Here is a 16,645-nt window from a genome sequence, read left to right on the forward strand (position 1 = left end):
CGTCTATTTATTGTCATAACTCAATCTGCGGGCTCTAAGCATCCTAGAAATCCCAAAATTACATTCAAGGGCGGCCGATTTCCCTATTAAAAATCCAATCAAAGATCGCTGTTCTGCGCCTAGGCGCACGCCGTCAGGGGCGCTGCCGGACGGGAAGGCAGCAGGGAAGGGCGTGCGCCATCCAATCACGAGTGACGGCTTCCCGGCGGATTGATCCTTCGAACCGGCGGAGTGATCTTCCGAATGTGCGCGTATTTGATGGATTCTCGTTGGGACTCATTTTGTTTACTTCGGGTCTTGCGTCGTGCGGAGATGGACCTGCCAAATCTAACACCGTTGGAGGTGGAAATTCTTCGGCGGACGGCAGATATCAGCTCAATCTCCTACGACGCCACTCCTACGCGCGACGCCGATGCCCCGAACGCGACGCACTCGGACGACAGTTCGCGATGCTCAATGTCGACACCGGAGGAAGACGACGAAACCGACGACGCAACCCAGCGGCTTGGGAACACCAACTGGTAGGTGATGAGCTGTTTATTATACCTCTCATATCTATAGCTGATGCTGGTTTTCTGTTTTAAGGTGCCAATGCAGTTGCTGCGTGCCGATGGAAACCGTCGCAGGGTGTGTCTGCTGCCGTGACTACCCGGCCGCCGTTCGCAAGCAGCAGGGCCGGCAGAGCTGCGTGGCAAGCCACCCGGATTTCGAGGGGCTGTGCCTCGATCCGGGTGTGCTACAGCTGGCCTGTAGCACACCCGGGAGTGATGTGCGTGGGCACATCACTCCCGGGTAACAAGGCGAGGAGAAAACGTAGTTCGCTCTTTTTCAAACAATAATAGCTGTATTACGTCACCTACAGCCAAAGATTTGACGTTGTTGTCAAAATATAATGTGCATGTGCCTAAAAAGAGCAATAATAATAACTTTAGCAATCTTTTCGCAGCTCGCTATTTCTATTGGTCGAATTCTATGGAGGTGGTGGAGACACGGGATGGACCCCGCAAGAGGATATAGTGCCTGTGTATTTCTATTGCTGTGAGTTTACTAGGGCGCCTTGCCATTTAGAACTGGTCATTTTTATTGACTGAAGCCCAACAAACAATATGCTTCCAAAAACAAGCTTCTCCAAAAAGCACTTGAGTGCCCCTTTAAGACACAAAGGAATATCTAAAATCAGTCACGAGAAAGAACGCAACAGAAGGCGTGAACTCTGCTTCTGAATTAGCGTGGAAGGCGGAAGCAGGCCCTCTAGTGAAACGTCGGCACAGATCTGACGCTTCGACCCCCGTGTGCAACTATGTAGGTCATAGAAGGTCCCTGCAGTGGCACTATCGCACAAAAGCAACGCGCGGAGAAACAAGCACGAACGGCTAGAAAGCGGGCATGTGCGTGGAAGAAAGAAGTCTTGACATTCTAATCACCGCTCTGTTCTGTTTTCGATGCTTACAATAGCTTCCAGGAGAGTTTTAGGCGTCGTACTGTTGACAGTCCCGCTTTTGTCCTGTCCTAGGCGGACGTTACAATAAGTTTTTGTTAATGCGACCTCGAATAATTCGATCGCGTTGAAAAGTCCCGGGACACATTTGCGCATGTATTCCCAAATGGTTTAATTCGATCTTCGAGATCATTCGACATAATTTCACGGTCCTGTAGAGGTTGAATTAACAAAAAACGTACTGCATAGCTTTGTAGGCTTTTTCTACACTCCAAGTTCATATAATTGTCAGATAGGCTTTTATTTGCCTACTAAATAATCTACAGAAATCATTTGCCCGTAAGATATAGTTGCGAGCAATGTGCCTAATCGGTTCCACAAATACTGCAAAAACAAGATAAAGTTTCAAGTTATTAACCTGACTCATTATAATGGTATAATAAATTGCTCTATGTGATGGAGGTTCCAAGAGCTTCGCTAAGAAAATAATACATAAAAAAAGTGGTGAGCTTTCCTCCGCCTATGCCCCAGGACCAGTGAGCTTTTCTCCGCATCTGCCACTTTTGCGGTGAGCTTTTCTCCGGTGAGTTTTTCTCCGGTGAGCTTTTCTCCGGTGAGCTTTTCTCCGGTGAGCTTTTCTCCGGGATTCGACTTCAATATAAACAAGCTACTTGAAACCTCGAATAAAAGACACATGGATATGCTAATTACAGCAAGCGGATGTGTGAATACGATATCGTTGGCTACTAGGATCACTACTGAATCTTCCACACTACTTGATTTGTTTATTACCAGCATCACAAACTAAATCTGGCGGAGTCATAACTGACATGGGCAACAGACTTTGGTATATTTTTGTATGTCAGGATAAACATAAATAAAAGACAGAATAAACCGACGGTAGCAAATTTTCAGAATATAACGCCAGATGACGTTAGACGCTGGATAACGTTAGACGAAAACTTTCTTTTATGGACTGGAGCGACGTTCTTCATGAAAGGGATCCAGATAAAGCATACACTCTGTTCTTGAATCAATTTCAAAAACTCTATGTAAGCTGTTTTCCATAGAAATCAAAAAGTCCTTCTAGGAAAATTCGTAAACCGTGGGTTACGAGGGAATTACTTGAAAAAATTCCTATAAAAATTCACTATACCATAAATTTGTAAAACAAAGGAGAAAAACTTTCAATTTTCAAACGTTATCGCAAAGAGTTAAACAGAGAACTTCGAAACGCTCGAGAAACATATTTTGTTGATTTCTTTTCGACGTGTGATAATAGAACTCATATTATGTGGAAAAAGCTAGAACTCTGTTCTAAATCGTACATGTACCCCGAAACAAGTAGAAATGATAAAATGCGATGGTGAGGAAGTGACTGGAAAAGCATTAGCGAATGTATTCAATGATTATTTCGTGAGTTTAGTTAAAGACATCGCAGACTCAGATGCTTTCGAGTTTATACATTTTCGGAATTGTGCCTCCGTGTTCTTTAGTCCCGTTACTGATATCGAGGTAATATATGTGTTCAGTGCATTAAAAAAATAATACAAGTTGTGACGCCGGCGGTTTATAGATAAAGCCTGTAAAGTATGTGATAGATATTAATTCCCCTTGTCGGACTCATATATTTATCCTATTCTTGCAAAATGACGTGTTCCCCAAGCGAATGTAACTTGCCAAAATAATGGTTTTATATAAGTAAGGTAATAAAGATGAACAAGGTAATTATAGACAGGTTTCAATTTTTTCTGTGTTTTCAAAGGACCTAGAAGCAATTTTACTACCACAAATGGCTTGGTTTGCAGATAATCATAATCTAGTAAGTTCATCCCAATTTGTCTTCCGCAGATAGCGGTCCACAGAACTTGCTCTTCTTGCACAGAAAAAAGACATTCTCAAGAACTTTGAAAAAAAAGAAAAAAAAAAACTAACTCTCGGTTTATTTATTGACTTTACAGAAGCCTTTGACTATCTTGATCATAATTTGTTATTTGAGAAAAATTAAAAAAAATATATGAATTCCGTGGTCAATTGTTACTACTTATAAATTCATTATTGTCTTCCCGAAAGCAATACGTGCACATTAATGGTCATTCAGCAGCAACATAATCCATTCGGTCAGGCGTTCCCCAGGGAAGCCATCTTGGGACCTTTCTTATTCAACTTTTACGTAAAGGACATTGTAAATATCAGCCGATCAACGAAGTTCAATATTTATGCTGACGAGACTTTTACTGGTGAAACCGCCCCAGATCTTATAGATACCGCGAATGATGCGCTAGAAAAACTAGTGAGATGGAGTAAATGTAACGCTTTAAAAGTAAACATAAATAAGACTAAGGCAGTTATATTTCGCCCAAAGAATAAACAAGACAATTTGTTTAAACCCTTCTAGCATTGAGTTAGTATCTTCCTTTAAAACATTGGGTATTTATTTCTCAGAGACAATGTCATGGGGTGATTACGTTAATTACATTATATCGAAATTGTCCAGCGTAAAGACTGTTATTATAGAATTGACTATTTTTCCCCTTATAAACTATGGTCATCTAGTATGGGGCACCACTACTTTCACTAACTGTAAAAAAATATTCATTTTGCAAAAAAAGATTCTAAGAAGTATTTGCAAAGTCCCACTCGAATATATCCAATGGATTCACTTTTTACTAAACTAGGTGTCATTAAAGTTTTTGATTTGTATAGATATCACCTTTCCGCAAAATATATGCTTAAAAAAAAACATGCATGTGCATCATCTTGAACATTTAGCGAATCTGACACAAACAGTACACTCGTACCAAACGCGCATTCTGCAACCCTGGCAAGTGCCTCTTTTTAGAACAAAGTACGGCCATTATACCACAACATAAACGTTACCGACCATCCTTTACCACCTTTATATGTACAACATAAACTTGACACGCTATCGGTAGGTACCTTGCGGGACATGATACTCTCTGGGCAAATCGCCCACGATTAGTAGTAGTTAGTGGTGAGGGTAGCGGAAAGCCGGAACATGTTGGCCACTCCTTTAGTGGGGGCGAGTTAGTTCCGGGAAAGGGAAGGGGATGAAAGGGGAGATAAAAAAAACTTAAAGAAAGAAGAGAGGTAAAGAAAAAGAACGGATTGAAAAGAGAAGAGAGAAAAAATGGGATAAAAAGGGATCAGAAAGAAAAAGGAAGAAAGAATAAAAAAAGAAAAAGGAACAATTGGTCAGCAGTTCTTGTGACTCGGTTGTTGATGTGTTGCCATCGCCCATTGTATGTCAGACACCGGGGTTAGAGGTGGTCAAATAAACTGGTGTCCTCTAAGAACTTGAGAAGTGCGGCGAATGTTCTCGAGACATCGCGTGCAGAACCTAGGGGAAATAGAATGTCCTGTGTTGTAGCACTTGCTACGCCTGCTTGCCGCAGGTTGTCGAGAAACGATTTTCTTTTGTCCGCTAAAGTAGGGCAGGTCCAGAGGAGATGTTCCTGGTCCTGGGGAACGTCACAGGATCGACAGTTTGGGTTTATTGTTGGGTCCATACGGTGAAGGGCTTTCGCAGTAAAGGTACAACGAGTGCGAAGTCTGTGCACTAGAGAAGCGGAGGCTCGGGACAGCTTTAGAGGCAAGCGTGCCGGTGATTTAGTTTCATATATGTTTTTCTGTTCAACCTCTTTTTTGTTTAGTGTTCTCAGTGTATTTCCTTTTTTCCATGCACGCTGCTTGTGGCTGCTGATGTTATGGGGGCTTAGAATCAGTCAAGCAGTATCAACAGCTTTTTTTCCAAAGCCCCCACCAACACTGTACCTTTTGTTAGAAAATAAACCTATTAATATTATTTGCTGTCCTAGTCTTTTGAGCTATAATCTTGTAATGTACAACCAAGTAGATTAACATTTCGTTTCAATTTTGACTCTCGCAAGCTTGCAAACTTTGTGTTTTTCTTAAACGAAATGCCGCTTCAGTGATCTTACAGCCACGAGAAGTACATCAGCTACTGGGACGGCTTCATGGTGGCTTTTTCGGAAGCCTTCGGAAAACCTTAAAGGCAGAAATAACACGCTAAGGGCAAACTCTCACGCCGTTACCAAGCCACAACCGAATCGACTACAAGCTACATCGAAGTCGTTATTCGTCTTTGCTCTCGCGTCAATGAGCATATGAATGAACAAAAGGAAACATATTTAAAGGCTTGTTTCAGGAACTTTTTTGAATTCTTGCCCCGAAAACCCTTGCTGCCGTGTAACAACCAATATCAGAATGCAGCACATACGACGGACCGCAAAGCTATCGCATTACAAAGGCGCCTTTTGAACGCCTTCCCCGGGTTCCTCTTGGCACGGTCGGCGCAATAAATCTTCCAAAACTGATCCGCACCATCATTCGCGTGGAGTTAAGAAAGCAAACTTTGAGCTTGTGATTCACACTGTAGGCCCCCAAGTACCACACAATTCAGTTCGCACAAGGGGAGAGCGGATGAGGTATGAAACACCGGATTGAGTTTGTACTATGCCTCAAGGACGTCGTATACCAGATACCCTTTCTCGTGAGGGAGGTGTACATCGGAGATACGGGGAGACGCTTAAACATTCGCCTGCGGGAGCAGCATAGTCCGTTAACAAGTACCGCGTGCTCACATTTGGCATTGCACAGCCGTGACTGCCCATGTGCACCTCTACTGTACTTCCTGTCACCTTCGCATGGACCAATAAGCGCAAGTGGCCAACCTTGACTGTCTTGACTGGACCACTCACTGCACGAGAGCTTGTGCAGCGGCAGAGGCTTCATCCAAAACAACTAGTTCGTGCTTTTAGCAGGCGTGGACAACAATGCGAACAGCAAGTCATTTGCTTCGGGTCCTCGAAAGGTCCACATTCTCTTTGACACACGCGGTATATGCACATGCAGACCTGTCGGATTGCAGACCCTCGAGCTGAGGCTAAAATACAGTTAGAGGAGTGCAGCATTCCCAAGAATATTAATAACTTCAAACTTGAAATTGCCTTTGTGACTATCTCTTGCAGGGATTGTTTTTAAACAACTTACTTTTAATGCGATAGCATTCTTTCGCTACCCCCCTCCCCCGCCCCCCCCCCCCCCTCCAATTTCTTTTCTTTTTTTTTTTACTTTTTGGCCTTTTAATAAGCCTTAGTGCGCAGTAAACCATTTCAGCTGACATTCTCGCACTACTTCATATTCGTACACTCTTTGACGGGCCTGACAACCTTGATGCCGTCCTCGAGGTCGTTCTTGAGGTCGACCTAGTGGTCTTCCGAGAGGTCGTCCTAAAGGTCGTCCTCTTGGACGCTGTCCTCGACGTCATCCTAGACATCGTCTTTGAGGTCGTTCTAGAGATCGTCCTAGACGTCGTCTTAGACGTCGTTTTTGAGATTGTACTTGACGTATACTGTCGCAATTTATATACAACCAACAACAATGATTTCTGGAGCAATTTTTATTCTTCGTCCAGCGCTTCCTATATATATATATGTATATATATATATGTATACAACCTACTGAAGAGTCTATGGCTCGCTCGGAACTTACCAAACCCCCAGGATCCCTCTCTGCCTCGTTTGAGACAGTTGTCGGATTGCCACCCAATTCAAAACACTGTAAATACATTCTTCAATGGATGTTTATTTGTTGATCTTTTTGGCCACCCCCGTTTTTACATCTGCCATAGAAGCATTGACCTAACGCAAAAATCACGAAGATTTGTGAGAAGCGTGCAATTTTGGTATGTCTGTTTTTAGTTTCGAGTAACAGATTATGAAGATAAATATATTTTAGCTGTATCTTATTTTTCACTCTTCATGTCGCGTGCCTATTTTTAGAACATGGGCAGAGGAGTTCAGTTAAAAATACCACCAACAGTTTCAAACTGCTTGCAATAAAGTTCGAAGTTACCCAGGAAGCACGTGGGATGCTGTCTATAGAATCGGTATGATACATTACAGTGCTATTTTACTGGAGGGTACATCAAGCAGTAACTTCGTGCCTTCGGAATGATGCACTTTCTGTGAATGTTAAGCCCACTTTGAATAAGTGCAAACGAATTCATTTCGCGCTTCCCACACGATACTTCGTTCACCCCTAGCCTGACAGTGTGGTGGAGGTTACGTGCTTGTTGGAGCAGTCATAAGTCTATATTTTTCTCGCTCCCGGCCATAACCGCGCGCAGTGAACAGGGTCACGTGATGAAGGGAAGCCGGTTGATTGGTCCGATGAGCGCGTAGCTCCCACCCCACCGTCAGCTTAGGAGTTAACAGAGTATAGTTTCACGACAAAAGGTGATTTTAGATGTATACAAAATGCCCCCCCCCCCCCCCCTCAAGAAAAAAATGTTCAGAGGCGAGATGGCCGAAACTTCTCTACGACAAAAACGTTCGTAAATGTATCTTACGACAAAGTTACGAACTCTTTGTCGTAAACTAGTTTCGGCAATATGGCCTCAGGTTTGTTTCAGCAGACAAAGTAAACTCCGTATCGCTGAAGACTCATTCTCCGCCTAAATGCAGCGCTAGCGGTTCGAACAATTAAGCAAGGTTTTAAAACTAACCACTACCTTATTAAAAAGCTACAATTGATTTTTTAAACCTAAAATGGCGGCTGACAAAACACTCGAATACATAGAGCATAAAGAAAACAGTTACCGAAAACGGGCGAAAAGGGGCCCCAACTTTCCAATGGTATTTAGAAAAAAAAATATTAACTTCTGAATAAGATAAAGGCTAGTTCTGAAACTTTGGTATTTAATTCGAACTGCCAGAGCAGCACTTTTGAGGAAAACGAGCGTTCGGCGATACATAATTTATTTTAATGGCAAAAAACAAACAACTCGTGTTAGTTGTTTCTTGGGACACGCCGTATATATACACAACCCCCAGAATCCCCTTTTTTCTCGATGCCATCTCTGCCTGCCGGGTTGTGAAGCGGGTTGTGAGCGCGCGGGCTAGCTTTGGAGCTCGCATCGAAAGCCGCGTGACAGGGTATGTTTCGCCTGAATGTTAAGTTCTGGAACCCTTCATACACCGTTACACTGCTTTCATACAAGACCGCGTTTTCCCACACCAGGTGTCGGCACTGGGCGTGCGCAGAAGTCAGAGTCGCGTAAAGTGTTCGCGCATGCGCATTCCAGACAACGGCGTTGGCTGCGGAAATATTGCAATATGCTCGCGGCTCACCACTCCCTGCGTTTCTTGAAAAAACATTAATGGAACACGTTTTCTTTTTTTTTTTCAATCTTTTTCTACAAAGCAATTCTTTTTTTTTTTATCGCACAATATTTACGCCGCTTGACGCAGTTTATGTGGAGGTGACCGGCCGGCTTTAAGCCCCACTTACAGATCAATGACCCCGCCCATTTCTACTGGATTGGCTTGGCTGCTCGGCCGAACACGTCAAGAAGCCTAGCGTCCCCCTTTCACGGCGCCCGGTGCGTCTACGTCTGGCGTCTGACACCGCCCGCTAGACGAGCGAGCAGACGCATGCCCATTCTTCTGGCATCGTCGAGTGGGCATGACCGAGTGGGCTAGCGCATATCTCAGCTCCGAGCACGTAGAGCGAAAGCTCGCGCTGCAGAACCCGGGGATCCTGGGTTCAATCCTCGCCCCTGCCCGTTTCGATCTGGACGAGCATCGTGCACCGGTGTGCGGTCGTGTATCACTACAGCGTGGTGAATGCGTTGACGACGTAAGGCTAGCGGTTGTACCGCACTGGCTAAATTTCTTATCTACAGCTAACAGGCAAGTCGCCCGTTGAAGCAGACATAAGTTTAAGTTCAGGTTGTATAAGCATACACACACCAATTTGTTCTAGGCATCTTGTGCTATTCCCCCACTGTCTAGGGTAGTCTGCAATACCCCTAGGGCGTGGACCTGAAAGCTGCGCGTCGGCGTCCGTTTTTCGTTTTCGTCCGTCTGTTACTCTTTTTCCGTCTAAAACCTTCTGCAACGTTTGCCAATATAAAAGCGGCGTTCTAACGTTCCATCAATTACCTTCCATCATGCACGAGCACCTGTTGAATCATAGCCTCCCCTATACTCACAAAGCCTGACAGTTCGACGGCGGTGCCATAGAGTGCCCGGTCACAGATTTGGAGCGCGAGGATCTGGTAGCACAGAGCGCCAAAGGGCCCCTTCCCGGGGAACCTGAACGTCAGCGCACAGCGTTTGCAGCGGCGAGGACCGGAAACACACTTGTTCGCTCGGGAGACGCTGCGTTTCGGCGTCTCGCTGCAGTGGAGCGCCAGTCACGTGGCTCCCCTCTCATCAGTTGTGTGCCGCTCAACCTTTTTTCATTTCGGCGGCCGCTTCTTGTGGCGATGTGCCAGGCTTTGTGGGTATATAGGAGGCTATGGTTCGATTCAAGCGTCTCTATCAGCGTCTTTCGATGTGCGCTAATAAGCGACCGAGATGACTGAAATATGTAAACAAATTAAAAATGCAGTCCTTCCCACTTTCCTTTTCTAGCAAGTTTTTTGCAAGGCATGCGCGAGCAAGGTGGGTGAGCGTCATGCCGGACAATTAAAAAGCGACCTAAAATATTTGTTTTAGCAAGCAAGGCGCACTGCTCGAAAATTGAGAGCTAAGCGCCTTCCGAAGCTAAATGACGGTAACATACCTGGAAAAACCTGATTCAAGGCAGCTAAGCACTCCGCAACGAAATCCAATATAGTTGCCGACAACTTACAAAAACACTAGAGTAAAAAAATCTTTTGTGTAAAGGGCCTAAATGGCACAAATATATATATTTGTCTTATTTAGCCTTTTACACAAAAGAAGCTTTTTCTCATCTAGTCTTCCGGTAAGCTATCGGCGACTATATTAGAGTCAGTCACAGTTGAAGAAACGCAGGACGTGGCGATTCCCAGGAATCTCATTATCGTTCCGCAGCCAATAAAACTGCAACTTTAGCCGATACAAACAACGAGGAATTAATGCGAAGTGCAAGTTTGTCTGATTCTTTTGCAGGGGTTCTGGTGACGTCAGAACGCCCGGAGCCCTGATTGGCTGTGATTTAAGAATACCTCGTTAGCAAATTTGCTAACGAGGTAATTGTTACGGTCTGCGTCTATTAAGCTGTCAGGGACGATATTGTTTTTTTTGTGTGTGAAAATATGACCGAACTACCTTACAAAAGAAAGATTCTACGACTAAAAACCAAGCATTTCCTCTAGGCGGACACACACTTTACTTAAAGAAATTAGAGTGAAGACTTATGTCGAGGCCAAAAAGGCAATACACTGCAGAGAGGCAAGAAAGTCGGTAGGACTCTGTAGCAGTTTCTTAGATTTTTTCGTTTCCCCGCATGATCCCAGTCATTTACAACAACCATTCCCTCTGTATAATACATTTAAAGGGGCTGTGCAACAATATTAACGTTGAAAGAAATCGCAGCCTGTAATTTTTATCCTATGTGCCTTGCCCTAAGTGACAGAAAACACCTTACCTTCTTCGGAAATGTTGCGATTTCACTAAGTAATTGGACAATTTAAAACTGTTTTTTTTTTTACCGGCCTCTAGCCGCACAGCGGTGGTCGTGGGAACCACAGGGCGCGGCCGGCGTGAGGTGGACTTGACGTGAGCATGACGTTAAATGGGGAACGTGTAAAACATTGGCAAGTTGCGCTATTATCTGCTAAACATAAGGCCTAATTTTAGAAATCTGGTCGTATTGACATAAACAAATGTATCGAAAGTATTCTACTATTACGAAATAATATTATTCGTAGTTTTAGTCGCGCCATCTATCAGAGGTCAACAAAACCAATTTTTGCTCTGTGGCGTTGCTCACTTGCCCATATATAGTCCCGTAGCTCTCAAGTTTTGAGCAGCGCTCCAGGCGAGCAAAATAGAATATTCGGCTCACGTTTCCAACATAGAGTTATTATAATGTACGCTAGAGGTTCAACTGGCGCTAGTGTCTATGCGACTTCCGGGAGGCAAATTGAAGCAGACAGCAACCAGTCTACTTTTGCGGTGCTCCTGTGGACTCCTATGGGAAAATGCTTGTGAAATTTGTCTCTTCGCCGGAAAAAAACATTAATAACTTTTATTATTTCGGTTGTACCGGATAGTATGTACATCTATTAATATTGTAAAAGTGTAATTGCTTTAATTACAGCATTTTTCATTATCACTGAGCGATGTTAAGCTTCGCTATATTTCAGGCCCAAACCTATGTTCCATGGCAGGTATGTAAAGACAAGCGACGATTCTAAGCAAACTAACGATCGAAAACAATGTAGAGTGTGTTCAAGGTTCGCTAGCAAATATGCCCGTCCGGTCACTCTATGAAAATGACTCCGTCGTGCATCTTTACGACGCTTAAAACACATAAAACATTCGAATGTAAGAAATAAAGTACGTGGACTGCGAAAGGTGTGCCCTTTTATTATCTCCTATGCCGGGCAGTTTTTATCGGGCACCTGTTTTCCGACTTTTCCCTTTTTGCAAATATTTAGAGCGTGCGGTTGATGATTTGAACCCAAAACATGCATCTTTGCACATATTGATGAGCAGAAAGAATAAAGCAGTACTTATTTATCGCAAATCGGACTATATTACGTGGCTTTCAATTTATTTTGATCACCTGCATGCACAACGAGTTACTTATTCAGTGTTACTGCGTAGTTCTTGCCGTCTCTCTTGGTTTTCCACATGTCCTTCGTTCGTTTGACACCTATATCCCCCATGGTGGAAAGCGCCGATGCCGTGTTCGCGCTAACAGTGTCCGACAGTGCACATAAATACATGTACGAAGCGGTTTTAGCACCGTTTTTCATGCCACGACTTTCACATAAAAACGCCGTAACTGACCAATTATTTCATCTGCGTGACTGAGAAATGTTCCAATGTGCCAGTACGTACGGAATATTCGTGATATTTGCTCTTATAATCGAGCACAGCGAGAAAATGCGCTCGCTTTTTCCCATAGAAATGCATTACCGGAAGTCAATTTCAGACTGGTTGCTGTCTGCTTCAATTTGCAGCAGCACACTAGCGCCAGTTGAACCTCTAGCGTACATTATAATAACTCTATGGTTTCGAACCTGCGGCATTACGCTTCCAAACTACAGTTTTTTTTATACTCCATTTCGTTCTAAATGCCAGCGTAGCTGGCGCTACAAGAGCGAGCTGCGAGCTTTCAGTGTCCCTGCCAAGCACGCGCGTTCGTGCAGTGCTAGCATCGTTCGGGAGAACGTGCTTTGGCGCGCAACTTCTGCTTCGCTATCACGTAAAGTGAAACATACGGGCTCACAGAAGCTATAAAAGAAATTAATAAAATAATACATTCGAAAGGAAAGGGAACGAGCCCAGCGGAGTCGCTAAAGAAGAACATCTCACTCTCGATCTCGTTCAATCCGTTTTTCCAAGATGCCATTTTGTTCGTTCTTTTTTCAACGCTGGCAACCCTGGCAACGCTCGCTGATGACCGAGCCAAAGCCGCCTGCGAATCCGGAAACCTACTTCCTCATTAAACATCACAACCACGTGACCACCACATTACCGGAAAGACGGTGTGAGAGTTGAAAGTAACCGCGGGGGGCACATATTTCAATCTGTTTTTTTTTTTTTTTGAAAAAAAACAAAAAAAAAAAAACAACAACTAGGGCACGTATCGAAAAACGGTTTTCTGTTCCATATTACACGGGTAGTAGGGATTAACTCCCACACCTATCGACCTGAAGAACGAGAATCGTTGCACAGCCCCTTTAAGTTAATCTCCAAGTTGACCCAAGCAAATGTTTGGGGTTTTCTTTACATTTTTAGATTAAAACAGGATTTCAGTGGATGAATGGATGCTAACGGCTGTGCCCTTCATAACGGGTGGTAGCTTGCGGCACCCAGCCTAGAAACTAAAAACCCAAAGTGTGATTCCTCCCTTCGCCCTTCTAAGCCATTATGATTCCCCTCATCAATTTTGTAACCATCACTAGAATGTGTGGGTGATGACCAGGATGACCTTGGGGGACCGTGTTCCACTTAGCGAGGGAGTCGACAATTTTCCTCTGGTCCAAGCCTAGTCGGCGTTACCCCTGCGCCGGATCCACTGGTAGACTGGATTGAGACTTCGAGCCGGAGCCACGCGGGGGGGAGTACCATTTTTTCTTTGTCCCGCCTGTCCTCAGCTGTGTTAGTTGGTTGTACGTCATTCAATTCTCCCTGGATAATTTCCACAGACCTTCCAATCTCCTCTTTGTTATTAAAAGGCACCTTCTTATTCTTCCATTCTCGTCTGTGAACCCCGGCCTTTCGGCTAAACCCGTCGCCACCTCAGGGAGGGCGGGAACACGCCCTGTACACCTCAGCACCACATGATCCATTGTCTCCTCACCTTGGCACACGGTACACCGCGTATTCATTTACTTATGCTTTGTCCTATCTGTCCTAGTTTTCAATACCCCTGCTCTAGCCTTAAATATCGTACCAAGGTTCCTTCCTTATTTCCTGTTTTCTTGCCCTATACATAGTTAAGGGTGATGTTTCCTGCATTTTTTCCTCGCACGTTTTTCCCTTGGCATTTTTTTTCAAATTTCCTTTATCACAAAGGTTGTGTGCTCTGCTCCAGCACTTCACGGTTAGTATTTCAATTTCTGATTTCGGGTTCGGTTTGTCTATTTAATGTTCAGGCTTTTCATATATAGATGCTCATCTACCTTTCTCATCAATGGTGTACCCTCCAGTGCACCTAGCGTTTCTTCAAATGTAAATGTACTCATCACTCCTCTAACCTCGAAATATGCCCAGCCCATTCCCCCTTGCACTCCTTCATTTGGTGCATTCCCATGCTGGCCACCCCCCCCCCCCCCCCCAGTGGTAGTCTACTTACGCTACTCTGCCTGGTTTCTAGACTTGACTGGACCTCAGATTTTATGCATAATACCGCATTGACAAAAGACAAGCCCCGCACCCTAACTCCTTTTCATATGCCCCTAACGTATTTATATCTATTTTAATTCCATAGCGACCTATAATTCCTGCATTACATTTTTCTTTCCTCAACATATTTTTTTACTCTTCTAAGTATTGCTTTCCCTCAATCAGCCATCCTCGTAGATATTTATACTTCGTTACGTGTTCTATTAAAACGTCTTCAAGTTTCGGTGGGTCCCTCTTCTTATCGTTATAAAGAATTAATTTATTCCTGACTTTTCGCTACGAACTTTCAGGCCCAAAGAGTCTCCTTCCTTTCCACAGAACTTAATCAGCTTCTGTAACCTATCCCGGCAATGTTCTAACAGTACAATGTCGTCCACGCAGAACATTCCTGGTATAACTTGCTTTAATATTGTCACTCTCTCCATATATGGCACATAAAAACCTAAATTGCTATTTTCTAATTCCTTTTTGGATCGATTCAGGTATATATAAGAAGCAGAGGCAATGGAGTACAACCCTGCTTGAGTTCTCTCTTTATTTTTACCGGTTCTGTTATTTGTGTGCACAAAATAAATCATCTTTGGCAACCTATACTCCGAAAGGTTCACATTCCCTTTGATTCACGCGGTACATGCCTATTCAAGCCTGTCGGGTTGCAGACCTTCGGATTAAAGCGAAAATAAAGCTACATGAGTGCAGCATTCCCAGGCAGAAATTCATATTTGAAACTGCTTTTGTTACTATCTCTTGCAAAGATTGCATTTTCAAAACCTTATTTTTATAAAATTTGTTTTAGCTTACCGAGGAAACTATGACATATGTTCAGAACTTACCAAAACGCCCAGGATCTTTCGCTGCCTTGTTTGAGACAGTTGAACTCCCACACAAAACAAAACACAGGAAAGACATTCTTCAACCAAAGTTTATTTGTTGTCCCTTTTGACCACCCCCGAATCTGCACCTACCACGGAGGCATTGACCTAAAACAGAAATCACGAAGGTTTAATGAGAAGCGTGCAATATCGGTATGTCTGTTTTTAGTGAGTGTGTAACAAATTAGCAAAATAAATATATTTATAGTTATATTTTTATTTTATTTCTGCGAGTCGCGTGCTTGCGTTTAGAACCAGGACAGAGAAGTGCGGTTAGAAGTAGCACCGAGAGTTTCAAACTGAATGCAATAAAGTTAGAAGCCACGCAGGTAAAACGTGCGATGCTGTCTATAGAATTAGTGTGATACATTGCATAGAATCTTTTACTTGAGGGCACATGAAGCAGTAACTTTGTGCCTTAGAAATGGTGCACTTGCCATGATTTTTATTCCCACCTCGTATATGTTGCCACTAATGAATGTCGCGCGTTGCACACGATGCTCGTTCACCCCTGACCTGACAAAGCGGGGAAGGCCACGTGCTTGTGGGCGCAGTCGCACGTGCATCGTTTTCTACGCGACCAAGCTCCCGCCCATAACCACTCGCAGTGATCAGGGTCAGGAGATGAAAAGGAGGCGGTTGATATTTCATTTATTGTTTTCTTTTCTTAAAATTCTGCTAACCTCCTTTTGGAGATTGCGGCGGGAGCGGCCGGTAGATTTCACTGCACAAGAACTTATGCAAGATAATATCGAAGTGTTAGGAACACGCATTAAGAATATAGAAAAGCAACAAACAGCAAAAAAAAAAGAAAAAAAAGTCAAATTTTTACAAACAGCTTTTCTATTTTCTTTTTATAAATAATTTGACTGATGGCGATTTTCACGGGTACCTAGAAAAAGCTGTTCCACTCTTCGATTGTCCGTGGAAAAACAAAAGTAAACTTAAAAGAGTCACTACGACACAGATACGGAACCAGCACCCTATTCTGCAAGCTTCGCGTGTCTCGGACCAGTCGCCGCGTTAATTATATGGAAGCATCAATATTAAAATCGCCATGTAGTAAAGTGTATAAAAACTATAGCTTCGCTGTATGGTGCCTTGAAGAAAATAAGTCGATACTTCGTTTAATCTTAAGTCCGAGCGCGGTCGATGTTATGAGCCGAAGAACTAATGAAACAGCGCAAAAAGCGCAATTGTCATGGCGTGCTCTTTGCGCTTGGTAGGACTAGCCGGCGGAGGAGCGCGCACAGAGACGGCGAATACCGGCTGGTCCTATCAACTGCAGAGACCACGTCATGACGTTTTGCCTCTTCCGCTGTTTGATTGGCCCTTCGGCTCATAACATGGGCTGCGCTCGGACCTAAATTGAAACGATGTATAGTTAGGCTTTCTCGTACAGCGACGTCACATATCTTTTTTTTATTTATTGTAAATTAATTTCAATGCATACTCCTGCA

The sequence above is a fragment of the Ixodes scapularis genome, unplaced genomic scaffold, assembly GCF_016920785.2.
Source record: "Ixodes scapularis isolate PalLabHiFi unplaced genomic scaffold, ASM1692078v2 PGA_scaffold8__174_contigs__length_109621045, whole genome shotgun sequence".
In the NCBI taxonomy this organism is placed as follows: domain Eukaryota; kingdom Metazoa; phylum Arthropoda; class Arachnida; order Ixodida; family Ixodidae; genus Ixodes; species Ixodes scapularis.